This window comes from Taudactylus pleione, unplaced genomic scaffold (genome assembly GCF_031769625.1).
Source record: "Taudactylus pleione unplaced genomic scaffold, aTauple2 ptg000936l, whole genome shotgun sequence".
In the NCBI taxonomy this organism is placed as follows: domain Eukaryota; kingdom Metazoa; phylum Chordata; class Amphibia; order Anura; family Myobatrachidae; genus Taudactylus; species Taudactylus pleione.
In genome coordinates, this window is record NW_028285337.1 from 204,257 (window position 1) to 219,874 (window position 15,618).

The 15,618-nt window shown below is 44.0% G+C and overlaps 1 protein-coding gene across 1 annotated transcript in view; it reads right to left on the reverse strand.

Annotated features, from left to right (window-relative positions):
* Nucleotides 1–15,618, reverse strand: part of AKNAD1 (AKNA domain containing 1) — a 135,679-nt gene that overhangs the window by 44,147 nt on the left and 75,914 nt on the right. The window lies entirely within an intron of this gene.

The window sequence follows — 15,618 nt, forward strand, 5'->3', positions numbered from 1 at the left end:
AGCCAAAAAAATCAACTTTCAACTTTTTTTACTTATTATTTTTTTTCAATGTTTCTTTAACATTTATTTACAGTCCCTGGACGGACAGCACACCCCTGGATGGACAGCACACCCCTGGATGGACAGCACAATGGATGGACAGTACATCCCCAGATGGACAGCACACCCCTGGATGGACAGCACAGCAAACTCCTGGATGGACAGCACAGCACACCCCTGAACGGAGAGAACAGCACACCCCTGAATGGAGAGCGCAGCACACACAGCCCCCAAGCTCACCTTCCCTGTACAGGGACTCAGAAGCAAATAGTGCCGATCACCGCGGGGAGGGACTTATATGCAATCCAAAACCCGCGAGAGTCTGGCGCAAGATTGATGATGTTTTGCTTCGTTGTGGATTCCCAGTCAGGTCGGGGAAACCCTATGTTCGCTCACCTCTAATATATATATATATATATATATATATATATACAGTCAGGTGCATACATTTTGGGACATTGACAGAATTTTCATATTTTGGCCTATATTCACCACCACAATGGCTTTGAAATGAAACAAACAAGATGTGCTTTAACTGCAGACTTTAAGATTTAATTTGAGGGTAATTACATCCAAATCAGGTGAACGGTGTAGGAATTACAACGGTTTCTATATGTGCCTCCCACTTTTTAAGGGGCCAAAAGTAATGGGACAAACTAAACCATCCTAAATCTAACTTTCACTTTTTAATACTTTGTTGCAAATCCTTTGCAGGCAATTACAGCCTGAAGTCTAGAACACATAGACATCACCAGATGCTGGATTTCATCCCTGGTGATGCTCTGCCAGGCCTCTACTGCAAATGTCTTCAGTTCCTGCTTGTTCTTGGGGCATTTTCCCTTCAGTTTTGTCTTCATCAAGAGAAATGCATGCTCAATCAGATTCAGGTCAGGGGATTGACTTGGCCATTGCATAACATTCCACTTTTTAGCCTTAAAAAACTCTTTGGTTGCTTTTGCAGTATGCTTCGGGTCATTATCCATCTGCACTGTGAAGCACCGTCCAATAAGTTCTGAAGCATTTGACTGAATATGAGCATATAATATTGCCTGAAACACTTCAGAATTCATTCTGCTGCTTTTGTCAGCAGTCACATCATCAATAAATACAAGGGAAGCAGTTCCATTGGCAGCCATACATGCCCACGCCATGACACTACCACCACCATGCTTCACTGATAAGGTGGTATGTTTTGGATCATGAGCAGTTCCTTTCCTTCTCCATACTCTTCTCTTCCTATCACTCTGGTACAAGTTGATCTTTGTCTCATCTGTCAATAGGATGTTGTTCCAGAACTGTAATGGCTTTTTTAGATGTTGTTTGGCAAACTCTAACACAAATACACCTACCTCCTGGAGAGTGTTCTTGATTTGGCCAACTGTTGTGAAGGGGTTTTTCTTCACCAGGGAAATAATTCTTCTGTCATCCACCACAGTTGTTTTCCGTGGTCTTCCGCGTCTTTTGGTGTTGCTGAGCTCTACAGTGTGTTCTTTCTTTTTAAGAATGTTCCAAACAGTTGATTTGGCCACACCTAATGTTTTTGCGATCTCTCTGATGGGTTTGTTTTGATTTTTCAGCCTAATGATGGCTTGCTTCACTGATAGTGACAGCTCTTTGGATCTCATATTGAGAGTCGACAGCAACTGATTCCAAATGCAAATGTCACACCTAGAATCAACTCCAGACCTTTTACCTGTTTAATTGATAATGAAATAACAAGGGAATAGCCCACACCTGTCCATGAAACAGCTTTTGAGTTGATAGTTCCATTACTTTTGGCCCCTTAAAAAGTGGGAGGCACATATAGAAACCGTTGTAATTCCTACACCGTTCACCTGATTTGGATGTAATTACCCTCAAATTAAATCTGAAAGTCTGCAGTTGAAGCACATCTTGTTTGTTTCATTTCAAAGCCATTGCGGTGGTGAATAGAGGCCAAAATATGAAAATTCCGTCAATGTCCCAATATTTATGCACCTGACTATATATATATATATATATATATATATATATAGAATAGAAACCAAAAAATGGTACACCAGCACACCACATCATATGATGATTTTTTGATATGGAACTATAAAACATTTTTTTGCATTGAACAGTGGTGTGCTGGTGTACCATTTTTTGGTTTCTATTCTATATGCATTATATGACCAAGCACCCAGCATTTTAAAATATTAGTTTGAGTGTGCAGGACTTGCAAAATATTCTATATATATATATATATATATATATATAGTCAGGCTGGTTAGTCTTTGGCTGGTGTGCCCTATCTTAGAAGTGCCCGATTTAAAAGTGCTAATTACATTTTAAATCGATTATTGGCGTTATATCAGCGTTAAACAGAAGTGAAACAGATGGAAACCCACCATTCTACAATCAAACAACAACCCAAACATTAATTGGACAAAGTGGAATGAACAATTGTGAGTTCACATTCTCCATACTACAAGATCCTGTGGACTACATAACCAGGACTTTCATCACTGAACTCCCTGTCTGGTGGCTACATAAACCCATTGCCTCCCTTGCAACTATTGCTGCTGGCTCTGTGCTTTACATATAATCCTAATGCATACTTATCTGTGTTAATGTCAGTTTACCTCTATGATAATGTACTTTTACCTTAGCTCATTTTCTAATTCTTAAATCATCTAGCTCCAACCTCTGTATATTTTATTATTTAATTTCTGCTCCCATCAAATCTACACTTTTCTTATACTCAATAATAAGCTTTTCTTTTACAGTCACACTTTTCCCACACTGTACTCTTACTTGCATTTCTGGAAATCTGCATTCTCTCTTACATTCTGTCTTCATTCCTACTTTCAACTTTTACTTCCCCTATTTACATCATCCTTACCATTACCATGTTTTCTTCAACTCCCACCTTCACTCAGTGTCTACCTAATCTTTTGTTCTGCCCCTAGCTTCCACCTTGTCTCCTCCACTTCCTCTTCCCCTTATCTCCTATCCTCTGTTTACCTTCCTCCCCATCTTCTCCCATTACTCCACTTTCACTCTCTTATACTCCACTGGGGTCCTTCTAACTCACTGCTAATCCCTCCTCCCACTCCCCTCTCCATGACCCTTCACCTCACATCCATCCACATATCATTAAGCTCTCTTCCTGCCCACCTTCTGCTGGCTCCCCTTCTAGCACTGGAGACCGCACCATCGCTACACTCTTTTCATCTCGGTCCCCCAAATTAATCTCACCTCCACGCTACAGCAACCCTGATAATCTCATTCAAATCTCTACAACAAACTTTGTCTCTCTATCCTGTGCCCTCTGGAATGCCAGGTCAGTCTGTATTAAACTGGTCCCAACCTAATAACTTTTCATCTCCAACTCCCTGAATCTCCTAGCCATTACTGAAACCTGGATTTTACCCTCTAACACCAATTCTCCTGCAGCTCTCTCCTCTGGGGGCCTCACCTTTTCCCACACCCCACGACCTGGGGGTCATCATGGTGGTGGTGTTGGGGACCTCCTATCCCCTGGCTACTCATACCAGCCCATTCCCTCTGAACCATCCCTTACATTCTCTACATTTGAAGTCCATGCTTTACGCCTCTTCCACCCAGTACACCTCCGAGTAGCTGTCATTTACCGTTCCCCTGGCCCTCCCTCCAAGTTCCTTGACAACTTTCCTTCCTGGCTCCCTCACTTTCTCTCCTCAGACCTTCCCTCCATTATCCTAGGTGACTTCAATATTCCAATTGATATCCCCACAGAATACTCTGCCTCCAAACTCCTCACCCTCACATCTTCACTTGGTCTCTCTCAATGGACCTCCTCACCCTCCCATGTCAGTGGCCATTTGCTTCATCTGGTCTTCACTCACCAATGTGATATTTCTGATCACTCCAATTCCCCTTTCCCACTTTCTGACCATCACCTTCTCTCTTTTAACCTGTCCCTCTCTCCTTCCCCTTCTCTACCTCCAAAAGCCACCATCACTAAGCGTAACATTGATGCTATCGACACAGTTTCCTTTTCTTCCCTGCTTGACTCGCTTCTCTCCCCTATCCTCCTCTCTCCTGCCCTGACCAAGCCACTTCCCTATACAATGCCTCCCTTACTTCTGCTCTGGACTCTGTTGCTCCAGCAATCAGTACTCACACTCGCAGATCTATTCCTCAACCCTGGCATTCCAAATGCACCAGATACCTGCAAGTGTGTTCACGAACCGCCGAGCGACAGTGTAGAAGATCACGCTCTAAGGCAGATTTTCTCCATTTCAAATTTATGCTCTCATCCTATAGTGCTGCTCACTCCCTCTCTAAACAGTCATATTTCAAGATCCTCATCTCCTCCCAGTCCTCTAATTCCAAGCGTCTCTTCACCACTTTTAACTCCCTCCTTCTCCCACCCCCTCCTCGTCTCCCCTACTTGCTCTCTGCCCTTGACTTTGCTACCTACTTTACATCTAAAATTGATTCAATATGTCAGGACATCATATCCAACCAGTCCCCCAGCTCTCCACCTCCTCCTTTCCCAGATCACCCCTCCCAATCAACTTTACCAACTCTAACATCCTTCTCCCCTGTATCTGGAGAGGAAGTCATGGCCCTCATCCAGTCCTCCCCCCCTTCCACCTCCCCCCTTGATCCTATCCCCTCCCGCCTCCTCCGCTTCCTCTCTCTTTCTGCCTGCTCCCATCTTGCCCACCTCATTAACCTCTCCCTCTCCACAGGCACTGCTCCTTCTGCATTCAAGCATGCCCTTGTCTCCCCCATTCTTAACAAAACGTACCCTTGATCCTAACCTTCTTTCTAACCACCGACCCATCTCTCTCCTCCCTTTTGCCTCCAAACTCCTTGGGCGGATTGTCTACAAATGCCTTACCACTTTTCTTTCCTCTCACTTCCTCCTTGACCCTTTTCAGTCCGGCTTCTGTTCTCTCCACTCCACTGAAACTGCCCTCACGAAAGTCAGCAACGACCTCCTTGCTGCCAAATCCAAGGGCCACTACTCTCTTCTCATTCTCCTTGATCTCTCTGCTGCTTTTGATACTGTGGCCCACCCTCTCCTGCTGCATATCCTTCACTCCCTTGGTCTACATGACACTGCCCTCTCCTGGCTGTCATCCTACCTCTCTGACCGATCTTTCTCAGTTTCCTCTCATGACTCCTCTTCCCCCCCACAGCCTCTTACAGTAGGTGTTCCCCGAGGTTCTGTTCTTGGACCTCTTCTATTCTCCCTCTATACTTCCTCTCTAGGTGAACTCATCAGCTCTTTTGACCTCCATTATCATCTCTATACTGATGATACTCAAATCTACATTTCCTCCCCTGATCTCTCCCCCTCTCTTCTGACTCGTATCTCCAACTGTCTCTCTGCTATCTCTTCCTGGATGTCCCAGCAATTTCTTAAACTTAATATGTCTTAGACAGAGCTGATCATCTTCCCACCCTCCCACATAACCTCACTTCCCACTATTTCTTTATCAATTGATGGAATAACTATCTCATCTAGTCTCAAGGTGCGCTGTCTTGGAGTTATCCTGGACTCATCCCTCTCCTTCAAGCCACATATCCAGAACCTCTCACAGTCTTGTCGATTCCATCTCAAAAATATTTCTAAGATCAGACCCCATCTCACCCAGGATGCTACTAAAACCATCATGCACTCACTGGTCATCTCCAGATTGGACTACTGTAACCTCCTCCTATCTGGCCTCCCCAAATCCCATCTCTCTCCTCTCCAGTCTATCCTTAATGCTGCTGCACGGCTTATCTTCCTCTTCAAACACTCTACATCTGCCTCCCCTCTCCTACAAGCCCTCCACTGGCTCCCCTTCCCTTTTAGAACCCAATTTAAGGTTCTCGCGCTCGCTTACAAAGCCCTCGCCCAATCTTCCCCCATATATCTCTGATCTGATCTCCCTTCACTCTCCTCTCCGCTCTCCTCATTCAACTAATGCATGCCGCCTTTCATGCCAGCTGATTACTTCCTCCCACTCCCACCTCCAAGATTTTGCCCGCACTGCTCCCCACCTCTGGAACTCTCTCCCACTCCCCATCAGACTCTCCAACTCTTTGCAATCCTTCAAATGGGCTCTCAAGACCCATTACTTCATCAAAGCCTTCCAGCTATCATTCTAACTCCCTGATGCATACACCTTCCTCCCCATCTAACCCATCTGTGTCACCCCTGTTTGTCTTCCCCTCCCCTTTTAGAATGTAAGCTCTTATGAGCAGGGCCCTCTACCCTCTTGTACTTCCCCCTACTTTAGTTTCATCTACTTCTTACTCACCACTAGGACACCTAACACTTGGTTTCTTATGCTCTGTTGCTTATCTGGGTGTTATGGTCACTAATGTAGCAATATATATTATCCATGTCCTGGTCCTGTATTGTATTGTTCTGTAAGTCGCTTGTCTACAACTTGTTTATGTACTTTGTAAGGTGCTGCGGAACATTTGTGGTGCCATATAAATAAATGATGATAATATATATATAAGGTAGCAGTATGCTCTGGTAGCATGGTATATCTCTGGGGATATCGCAGGGTCTCTCAGGAGCTAAGTGGAACACATCTGTGTCCCACTGTGGTTGCTCTTGCACAGTGACAAGATGGAGTCGAGCATGCGCAGAAGACTAAATGGTGGCCATCACCAAAGTATCATACAAGGAGGTAGCACACTCCAAATTTCAACAAAAATAGCACCAGAAAACTGAACTGAAAGCTGTAGCAGCTGTAGATTTGTTGCAAGCTAGCAATAAGTCTGTCCAACAATCATTTGTACTGCTGATTGTCAAGTAAAAAACAAAGTAAACAAGACATAGGCAAAACATTCCCTAATTTTTCAAAAGTACAATTCTAACTTAAACTGACTTACAGTAGTAAGTCATATAGTAAAAACAAGATGTCTGGCATACACTGATGATCTCTGACAGACACAAACAATTAGGAAGGGCATAGACTAAAACACTTCTGAAATCGGTTACCAGAACTTCTCCCATCACACAAACCAAATCAACTGCTTGTTTTTACTCTTTGTACATAGTATAATAGTGACATGGAGGCAGGGTCAGACTGACCCATAGGGGCAAAGGGGGAATCCCTGGTAATCGCCAATGCCTATGGGCCTCAACCCCTCATCTAATGTCAGGTTCCAGACTGTGCATTCAAATTATATTCTATTAAAGGATTAATTACCTGGTAGAGGGCCTGATTCAGAATTGCATGCTATGGCACAGCGGAATGGTATTGAAATACCGGCGGCTGTTTAGCCACTGGTTCAAATACCAACTGCAGAAGCCCGACGGAGGAGATCCCGACTGGGGCTGGTAGGTATTCTAACTTTCCCCCCCTCTAACACTAACCCCCCATAGTGGTGCCTAACCCCACAACTCCCGGGGTGGTGCCTAACCCTAACCCCCCCAGTGGCACCTAACCCTAACCCCCCCATCTCATAGCATAACCCTAACCCTCCTCGGGGTGGTGCCTAACCCTAATTTCCTACTGGGGATGACTAACCCTAACCCCCCCATCCCCTAGCCTGACCCTAACCCTCCTCGGGGTGGTACCTAACCCTAATTTCCACACCGGGCATGCCTAATCCTAACCCCCCCATCCCCATGCCTAGCTTTAACCCTCCCTGGGTGGTGCCTAACCCTAATTTTCCACCGGGGATGCCTAAACCTAACCGCCCCATTCCTGGGTTAAGTAGTATACTTACCCGGCTGTTGGCGATCGGGGTGGCGGGGGTTGGGCTTCCGGCATCGGGAATTAAGATAGGCGTCGGTATTTCGACATCTATCTTAAGTCCCGTGCCGGGCTTGTGCAGTCGGGATATAGACCCAAGGCATCTCGTCCGTCGGACTATTGACTGCATCCTGGCACAACTGCTACGACTTGGTACGCAGCAGCTGTGCAATAATATGCTAATGTCACAGAAGGCATCTTGTTGGAATAGATGCCTCCTGCTGACTCCTGTGATCCACTGCTGCAGCATCGTATCATCTGTGTGAACATTGGTCATCCGAGTAATCTTTAGGTTATGCAGCCTTTGTTTTCACGCAGCTAAAGCCAGTGAAGCTGAGTAGAAGGACACAGCCACTGGCTTTAGCACTCCCAGAAAATGGAGCAGACACCCCCCGTTATCTGAGACACTGTATGACACCGCCCCCAAAAGGCTGCAGCCTGTCAATCAGGCTGCGGTGTCCAGGCACTGTGAGTGAGTGAGCAGAAGGAGGTCTGCACATGTACAGCACAGATCCTGCGCATGTAAAGATCTTCAAACACCGAAGTTGTACACAAACTATCAGGTTTGTGTACAACTCTGAATCAGGCCCAGAGCAGGAATATGGATGAACATATGTGCTGGGTTTGTTTCTATAGAAACTACACAAAGATTTGTCCTCCTGCCAATCAAAAGCAGTTGGGGAGACAGATCTGTATTTTCTTGTGTCAAAATAACATTTCAAATATAGCATATTGCAAACTAAGAACGTAGTTGTAAAACAAAATAACCAACACTTAAGTCATCCCAGTTGTAATAACTTAGATAATTGAATGTAAGCATCAACCGATGGGTCCTAACTTTAGTACTAGTAACAAGGAGCATCATTTTATATTTAGATTCCAACCATTGGTTTTCTAAACAATTAGTGTATACTAGACAAAACCCAAGCTAGATACAACTTTAAAGTTAACAAAACAAAATAGTCTGACCAAACGTGTATTTTTATTCCGACATGTGGACTCTTTCAAAATTACACTTCAACTTGGAACTATGGGCCTGATTCAGAGCCGTTCGCTATTTGCGGTCGTTCGTTCAAAAACAAGGGGTGGCTATTCAAATGATCCGTTCGCAAATTGTAGTCTGTTCACGCCTCTAAGTCTGAACGAGCGTGCAAAACATACGCTCGTTTATTTGTTAAAAACGCCCCCTGGCCGCTCGCATCCTACGTCATGTCCGCTATTTATTAGATTAATCGAGTACATCGACCAGCGTATGAACTGCTCGCTATTCTTGTGGTTGGTGTTTGCTACCACAAATTTGCGAGCAGTTCTGGCTATAAAATAACCCAGTGACGTGGTCAATGACGCTGCTGAATTAATTATGCACACCCATAATACGCCCGTTTTGACCTTTAAGCACGCCTGCGTTCGGATCTCCACTCCCCATTTTCAAGCACCTTCCCCTGTTACCACCCACATACGCCTCATTCTGTCACTCAAAATAGCAGGCACTCGCTATATAGCGTACAAACGATTTTCGGCCGCACTGACTGGTTCGCGCATGCGTACTAAAAACCGTACGCATGCGCAGATGTGCAAACATCGCTCGGAACGAGCGTACTGCCGCTAACGAGCGGCTCTGAATGAGGGCCTATGGTTTTAAACATACTTACCTACTCTGCCGGAACGTCCGTGAGACTCCCGAATCTCAGGGTGGCTCTCCCAGACATCCAGAACAGTGGGAAAATCTCCTGGAGGCCGACCACCAGGTCAATGCTGCTGTAGATGCAATTTGAGCTGAACTGCGCCATTGTGACTCTGCCGCACTTCACAATACCGGTAATCAATGGTGGATTTTATCTAGGTGCTGTAGGACTGCAGCCTCAGTAAAATCCACCCCCCACAGGGACTGCCTAGCAATGGTAGTGACTTTCCATTGGCAGTCCCAGGGGGAGGTGTTTTCTCCCATGGGAAGCCATTTCCCTGCTATTACGGCAGTGCTATCTGGGTTCTAGAGACTGCAGTCCTGAGATTTCAGCATCGCCAACTTAAACCCCGTCCATGATTTGAGCCTTGTCCCCAAATTATCTGGACTTAGGCCATGCCAGTCAATCACTGGGAGGGCAGGGAGCGGAACAGATAATGATGCAGACCCCCCAGCCGGGCAGATAACGTGCTGCAGCTGCTGGTAATCCCATTATATAGTGAAGTAGGGCCATGATGATGCAAGTGTGGCGTCACATCCCCTATACTGCCAATTTGGCACGCGCCCCACTTCACCAACCTGGCTGCCCCCTCCCAGAGGGGGCAGTCAGAAAGTTAGCAACTATGGTATTAATGTTTGCTTGCTACTCTGACCTGTAGTGGATTGCCTTAAATTTCATGACAAATGTTCAAAAGGGAGTGTCTTCAGACACATGGGGGTAAATTTAATAAGTGAATAGGAGAAATAAGTGGGCGCTTCAACCTACACAATATGTGATTCTAAAAGCCGCTCACCAAGAAGGGGGTGGCTAACCCCTAAACAGCCTGTGGAAATTGCAAAACAAGCTGGGAGCGCTAAATATCACAAAAAAGTTTAATTGATAAACACTGTATCATAATGTTAAATAGCAATATATAAAACGACACACTGTGGCCACAGGAAAATAAATAAAACAAATACAATAAAAAACAAGCATAAAAATAAAAAATAGAAAAGGGGAGGTAGTCAGTACTAAATAATATTGTATAAAAATGCCTGTTTGCTTTATCCAAATTGTTAATAGAGCTTCAGAAAAAATACTTATTCACTCCATCTGTAGATAGCATAATGCAGGAGCAATGTCTATAATTAAGACAAGTTTGAAGCTTTGTAGCAGACTGTAAAAACTGTTCAGTATTCTTTAAAAAAGTATATACTCAAAATCACCAGTCCGCATTAGGACATAGACTACTTGATTCTTCAACCGATTTCGGCAATACTGCAGGATGGGACTGTCCATCTGTTTATGCAGACGCTCATTGTGCTGCTATAGTCGGCGGTTTGTCCACGCCGCATCACGTCACCTTGACTCCCTGCGATAGGATTCACGGCAGACATAGGGATCCCTCTGCCTAAGGACACAGGAGGAAGGCCACTCCGGAGGTCCACGCTGATATCAGCATCACGGTATTTACCATTCCTTCAGCATGGAGTCTATGGGGGTCATTCAGACCCGCTCGTGAGCAAAGGACGCTCGCAAGCGTGTCGATGTTGCCCCACTGTGTATGCGCACGACGGAGGGAGCTCCGTCGTGCGCATGCGCGAGACCCGGATAGCGACGGGCTCTCCGTCGCTCTGGGTCTTGCACCAAAGGGGGTGTGCTGTCGATGTTGATTGACAGCACGCCCCTTTGGTGGGCGTGCCGGGGGTGTGGCTGCCAGACGGAGGCGTTCCCATGGGAATGCCTACCGTCTGAAGCCGGCCCCACTGACATCACTAGTGATGTCAGTGGGAGTGATTTTGGCTCTGATAGAGCCAAAATCACTCCAGAGCTTGCGGCAGCGAGATCCTACCGCAGGGTCTCGTCGCAAGCCCGATGGTCGCGATGGTCAGGCATCTTTTTGGCCGCTTGCATATGCTGTGGGTGTTCACCCACAGCTATGCGAGCGGCCAGGTGGCCGCTCCATTTTCAGGTAGGAGGGCACTGATTCAGAGCGAGCGCTCTGGTCAGAGCGTTCAGCTCTGAATCAGGCCCTATGTCCTAATGCGGACTGGTGATTTTGAGTATATACTTTTTTAAAGAATACTGAACAGTTTTTACAGTCTGCTACAAAGCTTCAAACTTGTCTTAATTATAGACATTGCTCCTGCATTATGCTATCTACAGATGGAGTGAATAAGTATTTTTTCTGAAGCTCTATTAACAATTTGGACAAACCAAACAGGCATTTTTATACAATATTATTTATTACTGACTACCTCCCCTTTTCTATTTTATATTTTTATGCTTGTTTTTTTATTGTATTTGTTTTATTTATTTTCCTGTGGCCACAGTGTGTCGTTTTATATATTGCTATTTAACATTATGATACAGTGTTTATCAATTAACCATTTTTGGGATATTTAGCGCTCCCAGGTTTTTTGTAAATTTAATAAGTGGCTGTGGCTTGTTTAAACAGGAAATGTAAAACTGCAATACAATTCAAAGCAAAACATGGTGAGAAGTGTTTAGTAAATGTATCTTGTGATATGTGTGTAACTCTGTAGTAGTTCATTTTCAGGGTGGGATCACCATACTGACATTTACTTTCACAACAAACTACATACCCTACACAATGCTGTTGTCGATTAGGGTTCATTTAGCCACTTGCCTGGTGTGGTCGCATTGTTTGCAACCACGCTAGGCTGGGCTTTCCCTGACATGGTGGCAATTGTTGCGACCAGCCAGAAACGCCCAGTAATAATGGAGCAAACTTCAATTAGTGAGTTACTGCAGCACCAGTGCAGGTAACTCCTGGTCAGAATTTTAAAGTAGGGCAGTTAGATTTTTACACATATACTGAAGGCTATCACTATACATCATATTCACTGCATTAACACTTAGGGCATATTTAATACATTAATAGATGCTCTAATTTCCATAGAGAGGTGAGAGAAGTATATGGATGAGACAAGTTATTTATGGAAGTTATTACCCTGGACCTCTATACTATAGCATGTGTCCCTGGCTCAATTGACCAATGAGAGGCGAATAAACAGGACCATCTAATGAACAGTGACCACTGAATTTATGGTATATTACAGGGTTTATCTTGGACCTCATCTTAATTACTATTGTCCATATGACATTGGACTTATTAGGAGGGAATTAATCCAAGAATGCTCTTTATCCACTGAGGAATTGAATATTAAATAAAGTCCATTTGTATATTACTACCCCTCTGACTGGTATACAGAGGAGTGACATAACGAACATAAGAAATATTATGTATCTGGTTGTCTATTGTGACTTCTATATAATATACCCACCAACACACTGTAGGCTATTTAGAGCATTAAAAATGAAAACACAGCAGGACCACTTATGTTTTAATTGTAACTAGTGCGCCAATTAAGACGACTTCTATTTAGCTTGTTCTTCTGATATTCCATCCAGTTGTCCATAGGCAGCACCCCCAATTTGACATAATCGAAGAAACATTTTGGTCTTACTGTACATTTGTCATATATTGACATGGGGCCTTCTTTTCAATCAAGGAGATTAATATCATTCCTGGTGCAGTGGTCATCTTTCCATTTGAAGATATTTTTTTTCCACCAAGTTGAACTGAGGGCCTGATTCAGAGGTTCACACTATTTCATTCGCACTGCTGCTGGTGATGAAATTTGCAGAGACGCCCACCACCTGCATCTGTAATCTGCCGCTTGCGCACAAAAACGCACCATTGGTTGCTCAGAATATCTGTCAGAACTAAGTTACCGGGGACAGTGCAACTATGTACACAAACGCAGTCGCTGGCTCCAACACGCCCACGAAACACTCGCGACACACCCTCATTTGACTAGTCACCCCCCCGTTACCTCCCATAAACACACACTGATGTCAATGACTCTGCAACCAAATTCTCACTGAGACCTCCATCGGTAACCAATAGCGATGATTGCGCAGTATAAAAACCATTGCTCAACTGCGCAAACATCAGCATAGCATCCAACTCTGAATCAGGCCCTAAAAAACACAAATCTCAGACTTTAGCTCCAATGTGAAAGCATGAATGTCCAGCTGGACTAATGTGATATCTATATACACTTGCTGCTGCCCCAAGCCAGCACCTCTGTAATACCTCTCATAAACTGCAATAGACAGAGTACACCTTCCCTTTTGTAACTTCCCAAAGATGAAATAACGTACTATAACACTTAGCCTACTTTCTACAGACACTCCCACAGGCTGGTACAGCATACAAAACTGCAAATATGATCTGTTCCATTTGGTAATTTTTCCCAGACTTCTGTTCTCTAAACTACCAAATGAGGGCAGCAACCAATCTCCTCTGGATTGTTCATGCCTTTATGCCATCCAAGCACAACTATGCCAACAAACAGTATCCTGGGCCCAATCCTACCTCTATACAATTTATCCAGTTTCCATGCATTTTGGATGCATGATGTAAAAGCTGAATAATTGGCTGAGACAAGTTCAGCTTAAAATTTAATCGCGGCGACGCCATCTTGCGACTGGCCGCAAGACGCCATCTTGTGAATGGCAGCAAGACTCCATTTTAGAAAAGGAAGCTTACACAAGCACCATTTTGTCAAAAATACATAGTACACAATCCACAGTGCAAAATTGCTAAAAGTATTAATTTTGCTACTCACAACGCAAGGTTGCTAAAAAGTAGCACGAACAGCTTTTTAACAATCTTCCCCTAACACCTACTGACGGTGTTTAGCAGACATAAAATAACTTTGCAACACATTAAAATCACTACAGACTTATATTTGAGCAGTAGCAAATTAGTGGTGTTTTCCCTGCACTTCATGTTAAACATAGGACAATGCAAAATATCAATTTAGACGCACAGCCAGCTTTTTAGTGATCTTTCCCAAACCCATACTGGCATGCTCACACACATACACAGAAGCCTTTCCAACTTAGTGCTGGTCGCTAAGTGCCCCACAGACCCTCAAACACACAACACAATTTAGTGTCATTTCTCCCCGCATACACATTTAAAAGCAATGGTCCCGCAGCACGAAAGGAATGATTATTATTTGGTTTAATCGCAATGTCAGCATATAAAGAAATTAATGTTTTCTGTAACTATGGCTTAGTAAATGACAATTGGACCGTGTTTAGTGCCGTACTGATCTATTCTGTTCCCACAGCGTTTCGGTGGCATCGGTGAGGAGATCAGAACATGCGGCTATGAAATATGAATGTTAGAGAGAATAACTTCTTGAAATGTTGTATGCCATAGTTAGATTAGATTTATTATGCAGCGGGAAGGGGAACACAATCAGGCTGTTAGAGGCTGGGTTGAGTCTTTGTACTGACCTATGAATTGTACCGTAACGGAAGAAGCAAGAAGAGGAACCAATGAGAACCTGCCAACGTATTCTATTGTATTGCTTATCCCAGTACGGGTATATATGTGAGTGCACTGAAACGAGATACCAGTCTGCGGCGTTCCTGTTATGCTGTTCGACGAAGGTCTCATTATTGATGCCGGTATCTGGTCCCAGAGCGCACGCGTATGTATTGACTGTACTTTATGACCTAATATTTGTACAATTTATTTTGCGCTCATTGTTAGATCATAGCAGGATAACATCTGTACTTTTACCTGAATAATAATCTTTAGCGCGTTGGACCGCTATTCAACTGTCTTAGAGTATTATTAATGGTATAATTAAACACGACGCTAATTAGCGACATCTTGTGGTTTTAGAAGGTATAGGCAGGTTTTGTCTTAGAGGTTCTAGGCAGGTGAATCTTAGAGGTTTATAGGCAGGAATGTACTAAAGGTTTATTTACGATTCAACAATGACAACTATATGAAAAAGCTATATAAAAAATCCTTCATTATACTGTACAACTCCTACATCACACATGCATATATATTATATAGCATCGCTAAAATCATGTCTATAATATATACACAATTTGAGCAATGCTGTATATGCATGGGTGACCTGGGAGTTGTACTGTATAATGGGGGCATGGGAGCTGTACAAGAGAGTAGCAAGGCCAATATACCACAGATCCATATCAATAAGAGAAAAACATCCTTGCGAGCACTAAAGGAACATGTTATATTTGGAAAATCTGCATTAGAGATGTGCGCGGACCCCCGTGTTTTGGTTTTGGTTCTAATTCATCATCGTGTTTTGGTTTTGTCAAATGCACTCTCA